A 17074-nucleotide genomic window follows, 5' to 3' on the forward strand; every position below is an offset into this window, starting at 1 on the left:
AGGGTTCTTAGAAGAGAAAGACTCACACACACATGGGCACCACCATATAAGGCAGCCACTTCAGGAGGGAGCCAACCTGGTATGGGGTAGGGGGCTCTGTGTGTGTGTGTGTGTGTGTGCGTGCGCGCGCGCACGCGCACGCGCAAAGGTGTTGGATGTCTACCTTGATCATTCTCCACCTTACTTTTTGAGAAAGGGTCTGTCACTGAACTTGAAACTCTCCATTTTGAGCCTCTTTCTCCACCTACCAAATCTGTAGTTACAGGCGTACAGTATCCTGCCAGGCATTTCCATAGGTTCTGGGCTACAATGGTAGGCATACACTATATCATGCCTGACATTTCCACAGGTGCTGGACTGCAGTTACAGGCATACATTGTCATGCCTAGAGTTTGCATGGGTGCTGGGGATTTAAACTAAGATTTTTTTTTCTTTTACAGCAAATGCTTTTAGGAACTGAGTTATCTGCCCAACCCTGATTGCCATTTTAAGCCTCTGATATGGAATCTTCTGTCCCAGAAGTTCCAGGAAGCTCCCACCAGACTGGTTAATATCTGTGAGCCCCTCAGCTCCAATGGAGGACTCAGTCCACTTTGAGTCCTCAACAGTGAGCCAATTGCCTCCTGCCAAAAGCTGCCCAAAGGATGTTTGTTGAGGAACTGGCCCACTGGCAGGAGGTTCCAGCACACCTAAAGTCAGTTTAACAGATTCAGGGGTGCCAAGTTCCAGAAACCTAGAACCAGGGGGCAGTCACAGCTATGGTTCTCCAAGCATGCACCCCCACTCCCTGGGCACCACAGCTAGATGCAGCCTCCTTCCTGGAAGTTCTGGGCCCTGTTTAGAAATCTGAGCTGTGGTAATTCCCAACTCACTCTTGGAGGAGCAAAGCTGCCCAGTTCACCCACATGCTCCTACGAGGACCTGGTGAGTCCCACTGAGACCTGCCTGAGATCTTCTGCCCCGGAATTGGAAAGCCTTGGAGCCTAGCAGAACTCCATGTGATTTTTGTCACTATGAAGAGAAAAGTCAGGGGTTAGGGGAAGAAAAGTTCCCCTCATCCTCTTTCTTTGGAGATAGTGAAACTTTGATCACACTCTAACAGCTCAGTAAGACACCTGGGGATCAGATCCCCCTTGAATGGTGGGTAATCTGCCTTATGGTTCCCCCAACACACACTGCTGGATCACATGGAGGGCATCTATGGGTCTGGCCATTCCCCAGTAGCTTAGAGAACATCCAGGTGTTCCGGACAGAAGAAGCAGAGAAAGGGAGATTGGAGGAGAAGAGACAGAGATAGCATAGGGTAGGTATCAGAGAGGCATGCTGGATGCTGGGAGGGGCTCTGATGGTGAGGACTTTGGAGATAGTGGGTTTGGTAAGATGGATACATGATAGGATCCCCAGGTAGCCCTGTTAAGGAGAAGGTGCTTGGGGGATCCCCAGGGTGGCCCCAGCCATAGGTCCGGGGAAGAGGCCAGAGGAAGCAGAGAAACCAGGTTTCTGCCCCATATGCAGGTGGCCTGGCACAGATGGGAGCTGGGTGTTGAGAGGAACAGATGCCATAGTCAAGTTGAGCTAAGAGACCTGTAATGAAAGAGTCACAGTACCCCCGAGTGAGAGGACCTGAAAGAAACCCGAGACAATGCTGAAGGTCAGCCAAGGTCACATAGATGATGTTGTCAAGGGCCCATTCTTTCTGGCAATAAAAAGAATACACTACACACCCAAGAGGGATATATCTGGAGCTGAGCAAGGAGAGCTGAAAAGCCAAATGGGAAAGCCCATGTTATGCTCCTATTTTCTCGGGGTTCCTGGCTGGCAAGTGAGGTGGGACAATGAGGAACCACACCTGAGTGGCATGGGGGTGGTGGGTTCTGAGGAGGTGATGTGCTGATAAAAGGGACAGTGCATACAACAGGACCCTCCACTTGTCCAAAGGGATTTAACTGTCAGCTTGTGATATGTTCACTTTGCTGCATGTAAATTCTACTGGGTGACACTGATTACAGTGACAGTGTATGGGGGAGGGGTAACACAGCACAGACACTGACTGCTGACTTGCTCAGTGTGTCTGTCAGCTGTGCCTTAGGAGCAAACATTCTGCCATGATGGCTCACAGTTATTGGGACAGCCTTGGACTGGCCGTGTCTGCTCTTCTCATGAGGGATACAGGATCAGCCCCTAGAGGTCATTCAGGAGCTGGTGGTGGGACCTTACCATCCATAGCTGCTGCTCCTTCATGTAGATTGTAGACCCCATGTAGATTCCACAGGCCTGGGGCTTAGGAGGCAGCATTGCAGGTCCTTCCCAGAGAGATGTGGGGGCGGGGGAGACTCAGGCAAGGCAAGGAGGGCTTGGAGCTCTGGTCAAGCTGGCACTGCACTAACACCTGGGAGGTACCACAGAGCTCCAGGTGAGAAAGAGGACTGAGACAATGAGACAGAAGGACCCAGCTCAGAGTTCAGAGGACAACCCCCAAGTGGGCTGGAGTAGGGAAGGCACTGGCTACCCTGGGCCCTTGATGTATTTTGACTCCCTTGATCTTTACATGGCTGTTGTGGATGGGACCGTAAGGAAGAAAAAAAGCATGCGCAGGTCCTTAGCTCCCACAGGCATGTGGGAAGAGACAGATCTGAATCAACGAAGGCCTGCTATGGGTTTTCTGCTCCCTCTGAGCATCCGAGACATGGACAGTGGAGGGCAGTCTAGGGCTACCTGGGACCTACAGCTTCTGCTGTGAGACCAGCCTCGTCCTCAGTTTGCAGCCTCCTTTTCAGAAGATGCTCCGTTTGCTCTTCATGCCAGCCGGGCGATCTGCCAGGCCTCACAGCTGTGTGCCAGATGCAGAAGGCCAGGGGGCAGCTGTCCATCTGCCTCTTCTTTCAAGAAGCGCCTATTTTTAGAGGCAAAGCCCTAAAGCTGGGATTCAGGCAAGCCTGCCAGCTGTGGGTGGGCTAGAGAAGGCTCAACCAGGACCACTGAAGTGAGAGACAAGCAGTGTGACAGTGTGTGGTCAAGATCTCAGCCTGAGGCCTGAGACCTGGGCTGTCTGCTCCTTTTCGGCCTTGCTTTTCCTTCCTCCTTCCTCTGTGGGAACACCTATGCCTGCCTGGCCTCTGGTTTCCAGCTTTCCCCATTTCTTGTCTATCACCTTCCAAAAGCTAGGTTCCACTTTGGCCTCTTCATTCTTCATTTCTATGGTCTTCTGTCCTACACAGCTCTGATGTCACATTATGAGGTAGGGAACAACCATTGACTTCTGCCGCACCAAGCTAATATCCCCATAAGGGGCAATTCCAGTTGCTCCTCCCACGCGGGATCGTCTGGATCCTGTTCCCACCTCCCAGCAGATGCCTTGAGTTGCTCGCACTGCACCACCCATCCTGGAAACCATTAGTTCTCACCACCAGCTCCATAGCAGCTCCCTTGCTCCCCTAGCACAGCCCAGTTTCTCTAGCTCATCTACCTTGATCTCCTCTGATGATGACTTCACATATACAAGGCCTGCAGTGCCAGACACTTCTGATGGCAAGTCCACTCCAGCCACACTGACACTGAACACTAAGACCTCACTGCTTGGTACCTTTTTGTCTCCCAAGACCTAACTGGTTCCCTCCCTTCCAAATCCTTGCTCTGATTCCACAGCTGGGGTGCCTGACCAACACCCACCTCCCCTGACCACTCCTGGGTGTGGTACATTTACTGTGTGGTCAGAGGTGTTTAGCTGTCACCTCCAGATTGCACATGACCATCACCATCTTGAAGCGAAGCAGCTATTACTACCCACATGAGACCCTCACAAGAGCTGGCCTGTTGACAGTCTCTGGTGGAGGGAGGAGCTCATGAAGCTCATGGGACTCACCAGGTCCCTCCATCAGAGATGGAAGGTTGCCTGGGGCAGGGCTCTTGCCCAAAAATTGCCTGGAGAATTCCATAGATATTCTATTTCCCATGCGTTTATAAGTAACCCCAATAAACACATTAGTTCCCCATGCTGAGCTTGGGTGAAATTCTTTGTTCTGTGAGTGTCTTCTCTAGCAGTGGTAAATAACATTTCTTTACCTCTCCTGGGGAGGGTGGAAATCACTTAGCAAAAAGGTAAATGTCAGACTCTACTACCACCTTCCAAAGATTGGGAGAGATTGGCACTACCCTCAAAGACAGGGAAGCAGGGCAGGTGGCTTTGTCACATCCTCATTTAATTCATCCACTGGTCTAGGTCTTATGAAAGTCAGATCATTGCTAGCAGATGAGAATGACTGGCACCAACATAACCAAATGCCCAGGCTGTAGGTGCTGTGCCAGGCATGGGCTCCATGGTGTAGCTCCAACATGGGACCCATATCTGCCACCTTCATTTTCCAGCTCCCTACCCAGGAGTGTCACAGAGGACCCTAACACGGTCTGTATAGCAGTGACACCAATGGCTATGTCAATTCAGTACATAAGGCCTGTGTGTTAGCAGAGTGTCACACATTTGTGTGTTGTGATACCAGGTAAGCAGGCAGGGGAGGTATGCTGGAGTAGTAGAGGAGCATGCCATCAGGGTGCTGCAGCTATCCAGAGAGTCAATAGTTCACTGGAGTATGGTTCCTGCCCTTCCTAGGTCCCTGGGACTCGGGCACACTTTGAACACAGCTGTGCCATGTTCAAGGAAAACAGTGGGGTGCAGAGCAAGGATGGCCCTGTGGCTCTTGGTTATGAGTTGGTAGGCACCCGGACAAAGAGGTATACATGGGTGGAGTAAAAGTCACAGCTGCCTGGGTGCCCATGACTGACCATGTGCAAACTTCCTGGACATTAAGGTAGGTCGGGGATGATCTGGTGGCATCCTGCTGAACCTTGACAAGTCCCAAGCAGGCACATCCAGGTGCTGTGAAGGCTCAGAAATCATCCCAGTATGGAAAGTGGCCTTCTACACTGTAGCCTTGGCCTGTCCGGCTTCTGGTCCCCATGGTGTCAGTTGAGGCAGAGGAAGCTCGTCTCCAAGTGGCCGTATTATCAAAGCCCAGACCCTGAAGCATCAGCTTGTGCTCAGGGATCTCTGCAGGCCATTGCTGGCTCTGAAGGCCTTTGTTTTCTTTGAATGTCAGTTCAGCAGTGTCCCAAGCCACAGACACATTTTGACTCAGTCTCAAGGCTCAGTTGAGAGTAACTTGGGGGTCTGTTTAAGCCATTTAAGTGAGATTAAAAAGAGAGTTCAGGGGCAGGGAACAAATGTGTGTTCCTTTTTAGATCATGGAGAACGGCTTAAACCAGGGTAGGATAGGAAAGCTAGGCAGGTTGGCTCCTTACAGAGGAGGCAGAGCTGCATTTTGTACTGGTCAAGGGGAGAGTAAGGCTTGTGTTAAGGGATACCCACAGAAGTAGGGGAAAGGCAGAACATGGCCCTGGTAGGGGAGATGGTGGAAGGAAGCTGATGGAGGCCTGGTCCCAAGGGTATGCACGTCACAGCTAAAAGTCCAGGTGCATGTGAGGGGGCAGAGAGGGTAAGAGGGAGAGAGGGAAGGAGGGAGGGAAGGAGAGAGGGAAGGAGGTAGGGAGGAAGGCAGAGAGGGAGGGAGGGAGGGAGGGAGGGAGGGAGGGAGGGAGGGAGAGGAAACTGGGAACTGGGATCAACATGTTAAAAAAAAAGTCCAGGCCAATACAACAATAAACACCACCACCTGTCCATGTGTAAGGATAAGTGCACTCTGTTCAATGGTCAAGTGTAGACAGACTCTTTGTGGATGCATGTGCCAATCACACACATGCTGCCTCCCAAACACACATGCCTGAGTGTCAAGCAGAAATACAGAGTTAATGACTCACCAGGGAGCTGGAGAACCCTCAGTAAAACACCTTGGAAATCACTCTTCTCCCGGCATGCATTTCACAGATGAGCAAACAGGCTTGGCTTGGAGGCAGCTAGGGTGCTACAGTTGGAAAAGGGAGTCAGGCCCAGCCAGAGTCTTCCTGTAGTCCTTGCCATAGCCCTTTGTGGGGTGCCAGGGAGTCCAGCATGGCTTGGAGACTGCTGGCTTAGGGGCCATGACTGCTTCTGGAATACCACAGCTACAAGACCACATGATCAGGCCTGACTAAGTCCATAGTTCAGCCATCTGGGGACTAGAGGACATTGTTGTCTGGCACTTGGCATGGTGCTGTGTTGGAACACTAGGTCCACCTTGTCCTGAGGAGGCTCTGTATGTTGTATCATATAACTTGGGGAGAGGCTGTAGAAGAAAATTTCTCAAAAGGAGGCTGACCAACCCTACCCATCTATAGTCCCTACGGCCACCTAGAGTCCTCAAGCCACAGTTCAAACCCAAGAGAAGAGCTGAGGGAAGGAGGACAATGTTGACAGGTCTCCTTGGGTGTCGGCACTGTTCTAGGTACAATGTCCCCGACCCCTGACCAAACCCACATGTCTTGTTCCCCAGCCTCAGGGACCTGGTTCCCTCTGGGCAGTCCCTGGCTCCCATCCAGACATCAAGACTACAGCTACCCTTAGAATTGCATCACTAACAACAGAGAAGCCATGCACACACAGGGCATCTGGCAAAGTAAGGGGGCAGCACTGGCAAAGCCCAGGGGGCCCTAGGAAACTCCATGGCCTCTGGGACATTGATCCCACTGCCAGGATAATGCTATCCTGATTCCTTCCATCATGTCTGGCATCATCTTCAAAGCACACCATGGCCACCATGCTCTCCTACTTCTGCTATTGCCATCAGTGGGGAATAACGCAGCCACTTTGTTTCCTTTCTCGTCTTGAGAAGACCGCTCTGTATGTGTAGACCTCTCTCAACATGAAACCCAAAGCAAAACATGGACCATCAGATTGGCTAAGCCCCAGCGATGCATCTGAGCAAAGGGCTAGAGGCAGCAGGGGAAAGGGCCCCTGGGGAAGGTGTTCCAGGCAGAAGGAGGCAGGTGTAAAGGCCCTGGGGTAGCCATGCCCCGCATGCCCACCTGCTGTCTCCTCCATGCCAGGCTCAGTGTAGGAGCTCAGGTTGAAGGGCTCCAGCCGGACCCTTGGTCCCCTACCCTCCCTAATGGTAGGTGAAGCTTTTTGTAGGTCAGCCTCGGGATGTTCCCTTGGCCTCTTCCGGAAGCTCCTGGGGCTGGGGGTAGAGCAAAATGGGGAGCTGGGGCGCAGGCAGCAGGTGCTGTTTCTAACAGCCTTGACTGTCTGCCAGTCGCCTCTGAAATCCACAGCACATCTGTGCTCATCAGTTGGCGGACAGATGGGCCCCAGCTTAGTATTTTTGGATTCGGTTAGACTTGGGGGCTGACGTAAGTAGCACACAGCACAGGTGCCCTGGGTGGTCAGGTGGGAGAGAAAGGTAAGCATGGGAGAAGGGACAGGATGAGATGTCTATCTTACTTGAAGCGGAGGACAGTACCCAGGCCAGAGACATTGCTGGGTCCAGGGGAGAGGGGGGAACTCTGCTTGTGCACTTGGCTATGGATTTTGGTAGATACTCGTTGTAGAGATGACAGTGCTGTGACCCCCACCCTCAGTTCATCCCTGTTGTGACAATGGCAGGCTGAGCCCTGGAAGATAAACTCAGAAAGGCAAAGCTGAGCCAGAGGGCGGTGCCCTGGCTGATTCTGCCATCAGCAACTGTTGTGCGTTTTAATCAAGTCCCAGCAGGAAAGCTCTGACCCACACCCAGTACCCCCACCCCTCCACTGCTGCCACCTTTGGGGCTGGCCTGGGGAAGTTCTCAGGAAGGAGATAAAGCTACGGATGTGGGTGTGCCCAAGCTTCAGAGTTCCAGCTAGATCGTGTGAGACAATGGCCCTGGTGACCATGCAGGGCGGGAAGTGGGAAAGAGGATGCTTGGCTGTGAACCCTGGCCCAAGAGAGTGGCCTGCTCCTGTGGTGAAGGCCTCTTGGCTGCCATACTGACCCCAGGGAGCTTCTGCACTCACATTCTCTCTCCCAACACTCTCCCAGGTTCATCTGAGGCCTTTTACAGTAGGAGCCTGGCCCAAATCACAGACATGGCTATGGAATACTAAGCTATTTGTTTTGCCTGTACACAGTGGCACTTCTGCCTCTTCCCGGGGTACCTAGGAGACCTGCTGGCTCTATGCCTTTCCATAATCTGTGAGGAGCATAGTCTGCTGGTCTAGCCTATATCTTGAGCCCCACACATCACCAACCATAGACTATCTTTCCAGTGGGTACCGCACTCCTTCCTTGGAGTGTTCCAGGAACTTGGGGCTATGTGGAAGACACTCCAATAGTACAAAACCCCAAGCCAGCAAGCAGGCTGGGCCCTGCATCTTGGAGCCCTTGCCCTGTGTGGTTGAATGTGCAGCACCCAGCTGCTCACACCTGGAATTGGACTCAGACACAGAGCATCAGTTCTTTTCTGCATTATATGGAGATGAGATGGGCACCAGCTACACATCAGGCATGACCCAGGATCCTGTAGACACAAAAAGCAGAGAATTAGAACTCAGCTGTGTTGTGCTTAAAGTGAGTATTGAGACTCGCATTCAGTGGCAAGAACAGCCTTCATCTGGGCTCCTCATATATTCAGGGATAGACTTCCAGTAAAGCCACATAGAAGACCTCACACTATTCAGAAGGGACAGTGGGCCTCTGGAAATGCTACCCGGCCCTGGCCCATGTCCCTAACATGAACACAGCTGGCAACAGTGTAGTGTTTGATGGGTGGGCCAGATGGAGTGTGTATGAAGAGAACCCCAGGGATCCATGTGTTTGCAATTCTAGGCTTTTCCCAGGAGGGAAGCCCATGGCTGTGTAAGCCTGAACTGCCCTCATCATCTAGGCTTGGCAGGGCAGCCAAGGTGAAACAAGATGCCCCATGTTGACCCCAGTGAACAGTAAGACCTGGTGGAGGGTGTCCCTGTGGCATTCTGGAGCTACATAGGTCCACTTTGCTCACCCTACAGTATCCCACTATTGGGATGGGCAGTCAACACAGCTTAGGCTCTTTCCCAACCTTAGTTTCTTCTTCCCTTCCTCAGACCAGCCTTGCCAGCCTCCTCCCAGTCTTGCTTTTATCCCTTCTCTCTTAGATGGACATGGCACCTCTATGCACTGCCCAAAGCAAGGGCACTCAGGCCCCACCAATCTCCCTGAAAAATAATGTACAGCTATGATAGAATTAGTCAACTTTTAGAGCTGCCTAGAGGTTTCTGGAAATGACTTTTCTCCCTGAAAGTAGTGTAAGAAGTTGTAAACATTGAAGGCTTTAGTGGCCATCCTGAACCATGGGTTAGCAAGCCAGTTGACCAGGCACATTCATAGTATGTGACTGGAAAAAGCTAGTATCCCTAAAGACACCATGACCTCCACATACCTCATCCAGAACTGTGGGCCAGTTACAGACATGTGGACCTGCCCCTGTTCTTTGTTTGCCCGCTCAGTATTAGAGAGGGCATCAGATTCCTTGACTGAGCTCCCATAGGAACCATTGCTGCCAGCCATTTCTGGGGGTTCTCTATTCCAAATCCCAAGATTCCATGTCTGTCTGGAAAGACTTCAGCGAGTCCATGAGGAAAGGGGAGAGCCGGTGTGTGTTATGGGCACTGAGAAAGCCACTTGACCTTAAGCACAGAGCTTGGGACTTGGCCTTGACTAGAAGGGAGAAGGAGCAGGTGTGTTTTATTTTATTACTTTATTTTCTGCAGTTCTAGGCAGATGCCAGAGGAGTACTCACTATTGAGCAGCACAACCCAGGGCACATTCTGAGTAAAGATGTGATAGGTCCATCTGTCCATGTTTGACCCTCAGCGGTGCTCCAGGTCTTCTGGAGGACATTCAGTTCTCAGGGGAACAGAAAGCAGGAGTTCTGAGATGCTCACATGGCCAGGAAGAACCCTGAGGGAATGGTCCTGCAAGAGCCATCTGGCCACTACACTAGGACACCAGTGGGCACCTATTTCTTCCTAACTTCATTCCCACCAGCATTGGAGAAAAAGTTAAGAAAAGAAAAGAAGGATGTGGTGTCAAGGGATGTGTACAGCACGCTAGCTGGGTTGCCGAGGTCCCTCCTTGCATGCATGCTCACTGAGTCCTCACATCCAGGGCAGCAGGTGCAGCCTGTAATAAATAGGTAAGGGAGGTGAGTGCATCCAACCAAGGGCAGGCTGGAACCCAAGCCTGTTTACCAGGCTCTCAGCAGCCTGTGCACAGGGAACTCACTCCACAGGCACAGCCTGGCCTCGCCACCCTGCCTGCCTCACAGCCTCCTGAGGATGGTGGTACAGTTGGGAGGAAGCCATCTGGCCCTGACTCCAGGCTTCCACAGAGACGCTCCCGATGAGGCCCCATCTCCCAGCTGCTCTCTCTGCTGAAAATATTTACATCCAAATATGTCCCAGTGTGCCATGCTTCTGCCTCAAGCCAGCCTGGGCGTCTGTCCTCACCACCTGGGAGGCACGGTGCTACTTCAGCAGCAACAGCAAATCCACAAAGCCCAGAGTGAACAAGAACCCAGGGCTGGCTGGCTGCCACCTACCCTGCAAGGCACTCTGCCCCGGGGCCTTTGCACCTGCTCCTGGCATTGCTCCAAGCTGATTCCCACAGAATATGTGTAGTTCACATGGGACTGCAGGTTCATGTCACCTCTCCAATAAGCCTTTCCTGCCTAACATCATATCAAATTTCTCGGGCCATAGTCCAAGTCATTTTCTCTGCAGCCATCTTGTGCCATGCTATTTCATCAATTGCTTTCCCCCCCTGTCTCTCTTGTAGTGATATCTGACTCCTGGGCCAAAGGTTATACCCTCAGCAGCTTCCAGTTTCCAGTTTCCGGACAGGACTTGAGAAATGTTGGTCTAAAGGATGGGGTGGGCTGAGCACACAGGATATAGAACTCTGGGGTTCAGCGATTTACTAATATCCAGTGGTCACTCATACCTCTATTTCCTTTTTCAACAGTAACCACCACAGGGCCCTGTTGTGAAAATGTCCTGTAGCCACCATCATGGAGGACCACAGCTTTGGGGGTGTGGGGAGACAGCCCACTCTGAAGTCATGTCTGAGATCAGGATGAGGGCAGGATACTCACACTCAAAGCTTTGGAATAGAGTAACACCTCACTTGAGCTGGGCTCCAAATTCCTCTGCTGAAGTTGCCCCATGATCTCACAGGACCTCCTGTATATAGAAGAGTGTATGTGTCTGTCTGTCTGTCTGCCTGCCTGCCTGTGTGTAGATGATCTCTAAATATACAGACAGAACTTCTAAGTAATGAAGTTAAAATGAGGCCCACAGGGTCTGGAAAGATAGCCCTGTAGTTAAGACCTTATCCTGCTCTGTTTGGTTCCCAGCACCTGCACTGGGTGACAGACAACCTCTTATAACTCTAGCTTCAGGGGCATCCATTGCCTCTAGCCTTTTCAGGCAGTGCATTTACGTATACACACACACACACACACACACACACACACACACACACACACACACACGTAGTTTAGAATAATAAAAAATAAAATAAAATGAGGCCCACAAGGAAGCGACAATCCTAATCCAACTCAGATGCTTTTGAGGCACCACTGGGTGCAGAGACAACATCTGGTTGTGGGAACGCAGAAGAAGAACCCTGAGGAGAGTACAGAAGGTGGCCATCAGCAAAGCTGAGAGATGCCTCACCAGAAACCCAGCCTGGCCACATTTTGATTTGAAACTCCAGGCTCCAGAATCAAGGAACCTTACTGTGTTTTTTTACACAGCTAAGCTGATGCACCTTCCTGCCCCTTCCAGGTCCCAGGAACTGCTGGCAACCCTGGCGATCCCTAGATTGTAGCCACATTCCTGCAGTCTTTGTCTCTGTCTTCTGAAACCCAGAATGCTTTGTTCCCTCTACTGAAGGCTCCCTCCACTGCCAGAGTGATCCAGGTGCCACCAGCAGCCCAGCAGGTGGTATGCACACCATGCTGGGGGACACAGATCATGTGCTGATCTGGGTTCTGCTCAGTGGGTGACAGGAGCCCCACCCTACCTTACTTCTAGTGATGCACCTGTGTGTGTCCAGGACAGCCCCAGATACTTATTGCCTTGTTTCCTTATTTCTTAAAGGAGACATGGCATAATTTCCATGAAATTTCCATGAAAAGAACCCTGTCTACTGAGTAGTGGGGTCAGTGTGCTCCAGCTTCTAAGACAGACCACAGCAAAGGTGCAATGAGATTTCCTAGGTTAGAAAGCACAATAGAGGGCTAGAGAGATAGTTCAGTGGTTAAGAGTGCTTGCTGCTCCTCCAGAGAACACAAGTTCTGGTCCCAACACCCATGTTGAGCTCACAACTGTCTGTAACTCCAGCTTCAGTGGATCCAACACCCAGTACAATGAGGCACACCTACATCCCTCCATGGTGTGGCCAGTAGTCCTGAGTTATGTCCGAGCTTGATATAGGACACGTATAGGCTCCACAACCTCAGGCTGGCCTGCCTGAAGGGGGTCAGGGGCAGGTGACAAGGTCAAGCCAAAGTCAGCCTGTCCACAAAGACTGTGATACAAACAGTGGTTTCTAACCACAGCACCTGTGCAACCACACTGTCCTGGCTGCAAGTGTCCACAGCATATATACATTGGTAACTGTACCCATGGAGGATTATTCAGTACTAGAACACTGACATCCAGGGGTGTTTCAGACATGATTGATCCCAGGGGTTCAGCATTGGCTCTGGTTTCCATTGTTTCACCACAGCTTCCCCTGGAGTAGTGGCCAGCTCACCCCACCATATTCCTGGATGGAGGAAAAATAAACCTTTTCACAAAGGCTTATGGGCCAGTCCAAGACCAGGCAGATGGGCCACCCTGTGTCACTGCGGTGGAAAGGGTGGACAGAGCAATAGCAGCTCTGAGTGAAGTTCTCAAGGGAACAAAGGAGCTGGTGGGAAAGAGTCAGGCACAAGACCCTGCTTTCTGCTAGTTACTCAATACTGTGAGGAAGCAGGGGGAGGCCAAGAATGCAGGGGAAGCCAAAGAGGAAGGGAGGAGGCAGGGGGAAGCTTGGGGAGGAGTCACCCTGCCTCCTGCCTCCCCCCCCCCAGGTCAGGAATAAGAATGAACCCCCAAAGAACCTAGCCATGGTGCTGAGGTCCTCATTTCTTTGTCAAGCTGGAAGCTTAAACTACAATGGGATCTGCCCTTCACACTTGCTGAGATGGGCTGTAGGGACAGCAAGGCAAGTCCTCTCTTAGCCTCTGCTGTCTTCATGTGGCACATGAAGAGAGTTCCAGCAACCTAGGACAGGGTCACAGCCCATTGTACATCAACTTGCCATAGGCAGCCTGACCAGAGGCCCAGGAAAGCTGGGGAGTGCCCCTAGAGGAAAATGAACAGTTATTTAGGTTAGGGATGTGACTGTCAGGGTGGCCACCTGGGGCAACAGGGAACATCACCTTCAGGGCAGGTTTGTGAAGATTGATACAGCAGAGCTTTGGTTCCCAAGAGTGAAGAGATGAACATAGATATGCTCAGTCCCTCTGGCATAGAGTCCCTCTCTTTCAAGATGATCAAACCCTAAACCACCAATATCTACAGATGTGGCATGAGACACAGAGTGGCCATTCATGGAATACCGCTTGACACAGAAGGATACAGACAAAAGAGATGTTCAGGATAGGGCAGCTCTGGTGGTAGAGTGCTTGCCTATAGTGCACAAAGTCTGACTTAGCCCCACAACTGCATAAACCTGATATGATGGCACACAGTTATCATCTCAGCAGAAAGACCAAGAGTTCAAGGCCAGTCTAGGATATATGAAACTGTAAAAGCAAGAGAGGGAGGGAGGTAGATAGGGAAGAAGGGAGGGAGAGAGAGAAGGAGAAAGGGAGGGAGGGAGGGAGGAAAGGAGGAAGAGTGAGAACTACTTAGTGTTGATTCTGACAGAAAATTCTAGAAAATGCAAACAACTCCACAGTTGCAGAGCTGGACCTCCCCCTATAAGGGTAAGGGAGGTGATGGAATTGTTGGGGATTATCCTAGCATAATGTGAGCTGTCACAACATCACCTGTGCCCAATTCTAGGTCTTTCCGCTACAGATAGAGAAATGCTGTAGTGGTGTGAACAAGAACGGCCCCTATAGGCTCACACAGTTGAAGGCTTAGTCACCAGGGAAGTTGAGCTTTTTGAAAGGGTTAGAAGGATTAGGAGGTGTGGCCTTTTTGGAGGAAATGTGTCACTAGGGATGATCTTTGAAGCTCTTTGTCTGTCTTGGGATCGGGATGTAGCCACCATGATGATAATGGACTAAACCTGAAACTATTAAACAAACCCCCAATAAAATGCTTTCATTGATAAGTTGCCTTTGTCATGGTGTCTCTTCACAGCAATAGAGCAATGACTAAGTAAGACAGGTGCAAAGTCTGGCTTCCTTTGGCCCTCATGGTCTCCTAAGGAGAAGGAACTAGGGCAGGAGAGACAAGAAACCCAGCGGCCTTCAATAGGAACATCAGGCATGAGGTAGGGTCAGAGAGCATGTGTCCTAGAAAACCAAGTCATGCCAGAGAGCCCTGGGCTCCCTCTCTGACACCTCCCCCATGTAGCCTGCAGGTCCATCCATTGGACCTCAGCCCCTGAGGGCTTATGGGAACAGATTCAAGTGCCCCCAGGTGTCTGTCTCAGCAGGACATTTGTCATGGCTGAGCACACCTTGGGGTGCCTGAACTCCCTTCTGGCCCTCTGCCTTCATCCCCCTGTAGTGTCTGGAACTTGTATTGAACACGATGGAGTGAGATAGAGTAAGACAGGGTTTGGGAACCCTAACAATCTGAGGCTCCAAGGTGGTATGAACCCAGGTTGCCTCGAGCCCTGTGCAGGCACATGGACAGTAAATGTTCAGGGAGCTTGGCTGAGCCCCAAGGGGTTCAGAGAGTCACTTCTCTGGAGAACTCTGCAGCTGGAATCTGTATGCTGACGAAAAAGCTTAAGTTGAAGAGAAAAAAGAAAGTAGTTTATTTGTAGCCTCGGGAAAGCAACCCTCCACAGCCACCCTACGATGAACTCCAAACTCTAAAGTTAAGCGAGAGACACCAGCAGCAGGCTAGGTGCATAGTGTACTACCTTCTTGAAACCAGATAACCAACAAGGGGGCCAGAGAGCGCCAGCAGCCCATTTGTGCACACTGGACCTTGCAGAGGAGGGGTACAGACACAGGACATGGGACACCGTGGGTGGAGTGGGGACAACAACGCTGATTTTACATTTTTATTATAGTTTACTCTCTCTCTTTCTCTAGATCAGAGAATGAAAAAGTACAGAGTTCTCCTTCCACTATGTGGGTCCCAGACATTAAACAGCAAAAGTTATCAAGCTTGGTGGCAATTGTCTTTACCCACTGAGCAATTTCACCAGCCCTACTTGATGTTTTAAAAAGTTAAGTTAAAATCCAAACATGGTAGTGCATGCCCATAATTCCAACACTTGGGAAGCAGAGGCAAGAAAATCAGGAGTTCAAGGCCAGTCTCAGTTACATATAGCAAATTGGAGGCCAGCCCAGGTTACTTGAGGCCTTATCTAAAAATGGGTTTACAGATTTGGTGAAAGTGAGGGCTGGCACATGTGCATTATATCCTCTAACTTTGTATGTGTAGCACAGAAAAAATGTTACTAGAACCCTCGTTTTAAAAGAAGCAATGCAAAAAAAATTTTTTTTTTCTTGGCAGATAGAAGTTAAATTCTCTTCCATTTAATTCTAAGGTCATGTCAGTGGTGGTGTTGTAGACATTGGTTGTAGTGCTGGTTGGCACCGAGGGGGCAGCTTCTGGAGAAAACCTAGCTAGCCACATTAGTGACTAATCAGATAGTAGGGGTAACTCTAAGAGTTCCCCCCAAATCTTTCCAGGTGCCTAGAACACCAGTCATCCTCTTGGCCAGGCCTGCTGGGCCCACTATGACCGCGACACACCTGCAGACAGCCCACCCGCAGGAGGAAGGGCGGTACCCTTAGTGTGGCTGTGAAGCCTGGGTTGGAGGCCCCAAGGGAAGCTGGCCAACAAGCACCAGGTTCCATGGCTGCTCTTTCACTCCACATATTAGACTATAGGCAACAGAGTATTCAGAATGTTCTAGAACATGAGTACATTGTCTAGACCCAATCCACTCTCTCTTAAGCTGCCCCCAACACTAAAAGATGATAGAAGGAGTGAAAAATACAAAGGAAACAGTGTCCATGCTTAAGGGAGGCTCTCCAGTTTCTGCTCCTGTGGTTCGGACACCTGCTGCCCAGGCCAGCTGCACTTCTGGCTTCCCAGGCTCAAAGGAAGTGAAATTACAGCAGATTGCTGAGGAGAGCAGCTCCACAATAAGGGTGAGCTTCCAGCCCCAACCTCACAGTCATACAGAAACCAGGGGCCGCTCTGCACACTGGCCCCTTAAAGGGAAAGTGGGTTCTGAAGGGGCTCCCCCACAGATGGGCAGGCATCTAGGCTCTCAGGATGCCTGCCTCTTGAGGGTCACTGCATGGTATGCTGGGTTGTATAGAGCCTGGCCTCTCCCTTGGGGAACCCCAGTTTCCTGTTCTGTAGAGGCTGAGAGACCCAGTCTTGATGTAGCAGTAGCAGAGGTAGATAGGACCTTGTGGCTGGAAGGGTTACAGACACGTCCAGACTCACCAGTCTGGGTTCAGCCTAGTTGGAAAATCCCAGCCCTCTCACAGCAGCTGGGCAGCCTCCTGTGATGTGATAGTGGCAGCAATGATGACAGTTGTGTCTGACCAGAGGCTGAGGGGGTTCTACGAGGTCACAGGCAGGCCTAGCACATCCAGGTGCTCAGCAGATGTACTTCCTGTGCGGTTTGGTGGATTTATTTATGGTCTCTGAAACACCTTCAGAAGCGGCTGAGGAGTTTACCAGATAGCAAAGGTGTAAGCAAACCCCCAAAAGATGAGGACCCAAATTCTAGCCCATTCCTCATCTGAGATTAATTCCAGACTACACTGAAGCCTAGATAGACCCAAAAACAGGCTTGTCCTCTGCAGATGTATATCTGATAATCACAGTCCCTGTCCCGGATTTCCACGTGTCACCCAGCCGTGTGCTGCATCACCTGCTTTGTGGTTCTGCGTTTGCTCAGCCACACCCTGTGCTGGGCAGGGCCAGT

The sequence above is a fragment of the Phodopus roborovskii genome, unplaced genomic scaffold, assembly GCF_943737965.1.
Source record: "Phodopus roborovskii unplaced genomic scaffold, PHOROB, whole genome shotgun sequence".
NCBI classification, from domain to species: Eukaryota; Metazoa; Chordata; class Mammalia; order Rodentia; family Cricetidae; genus Phodopus; species Phodopus roborovskii.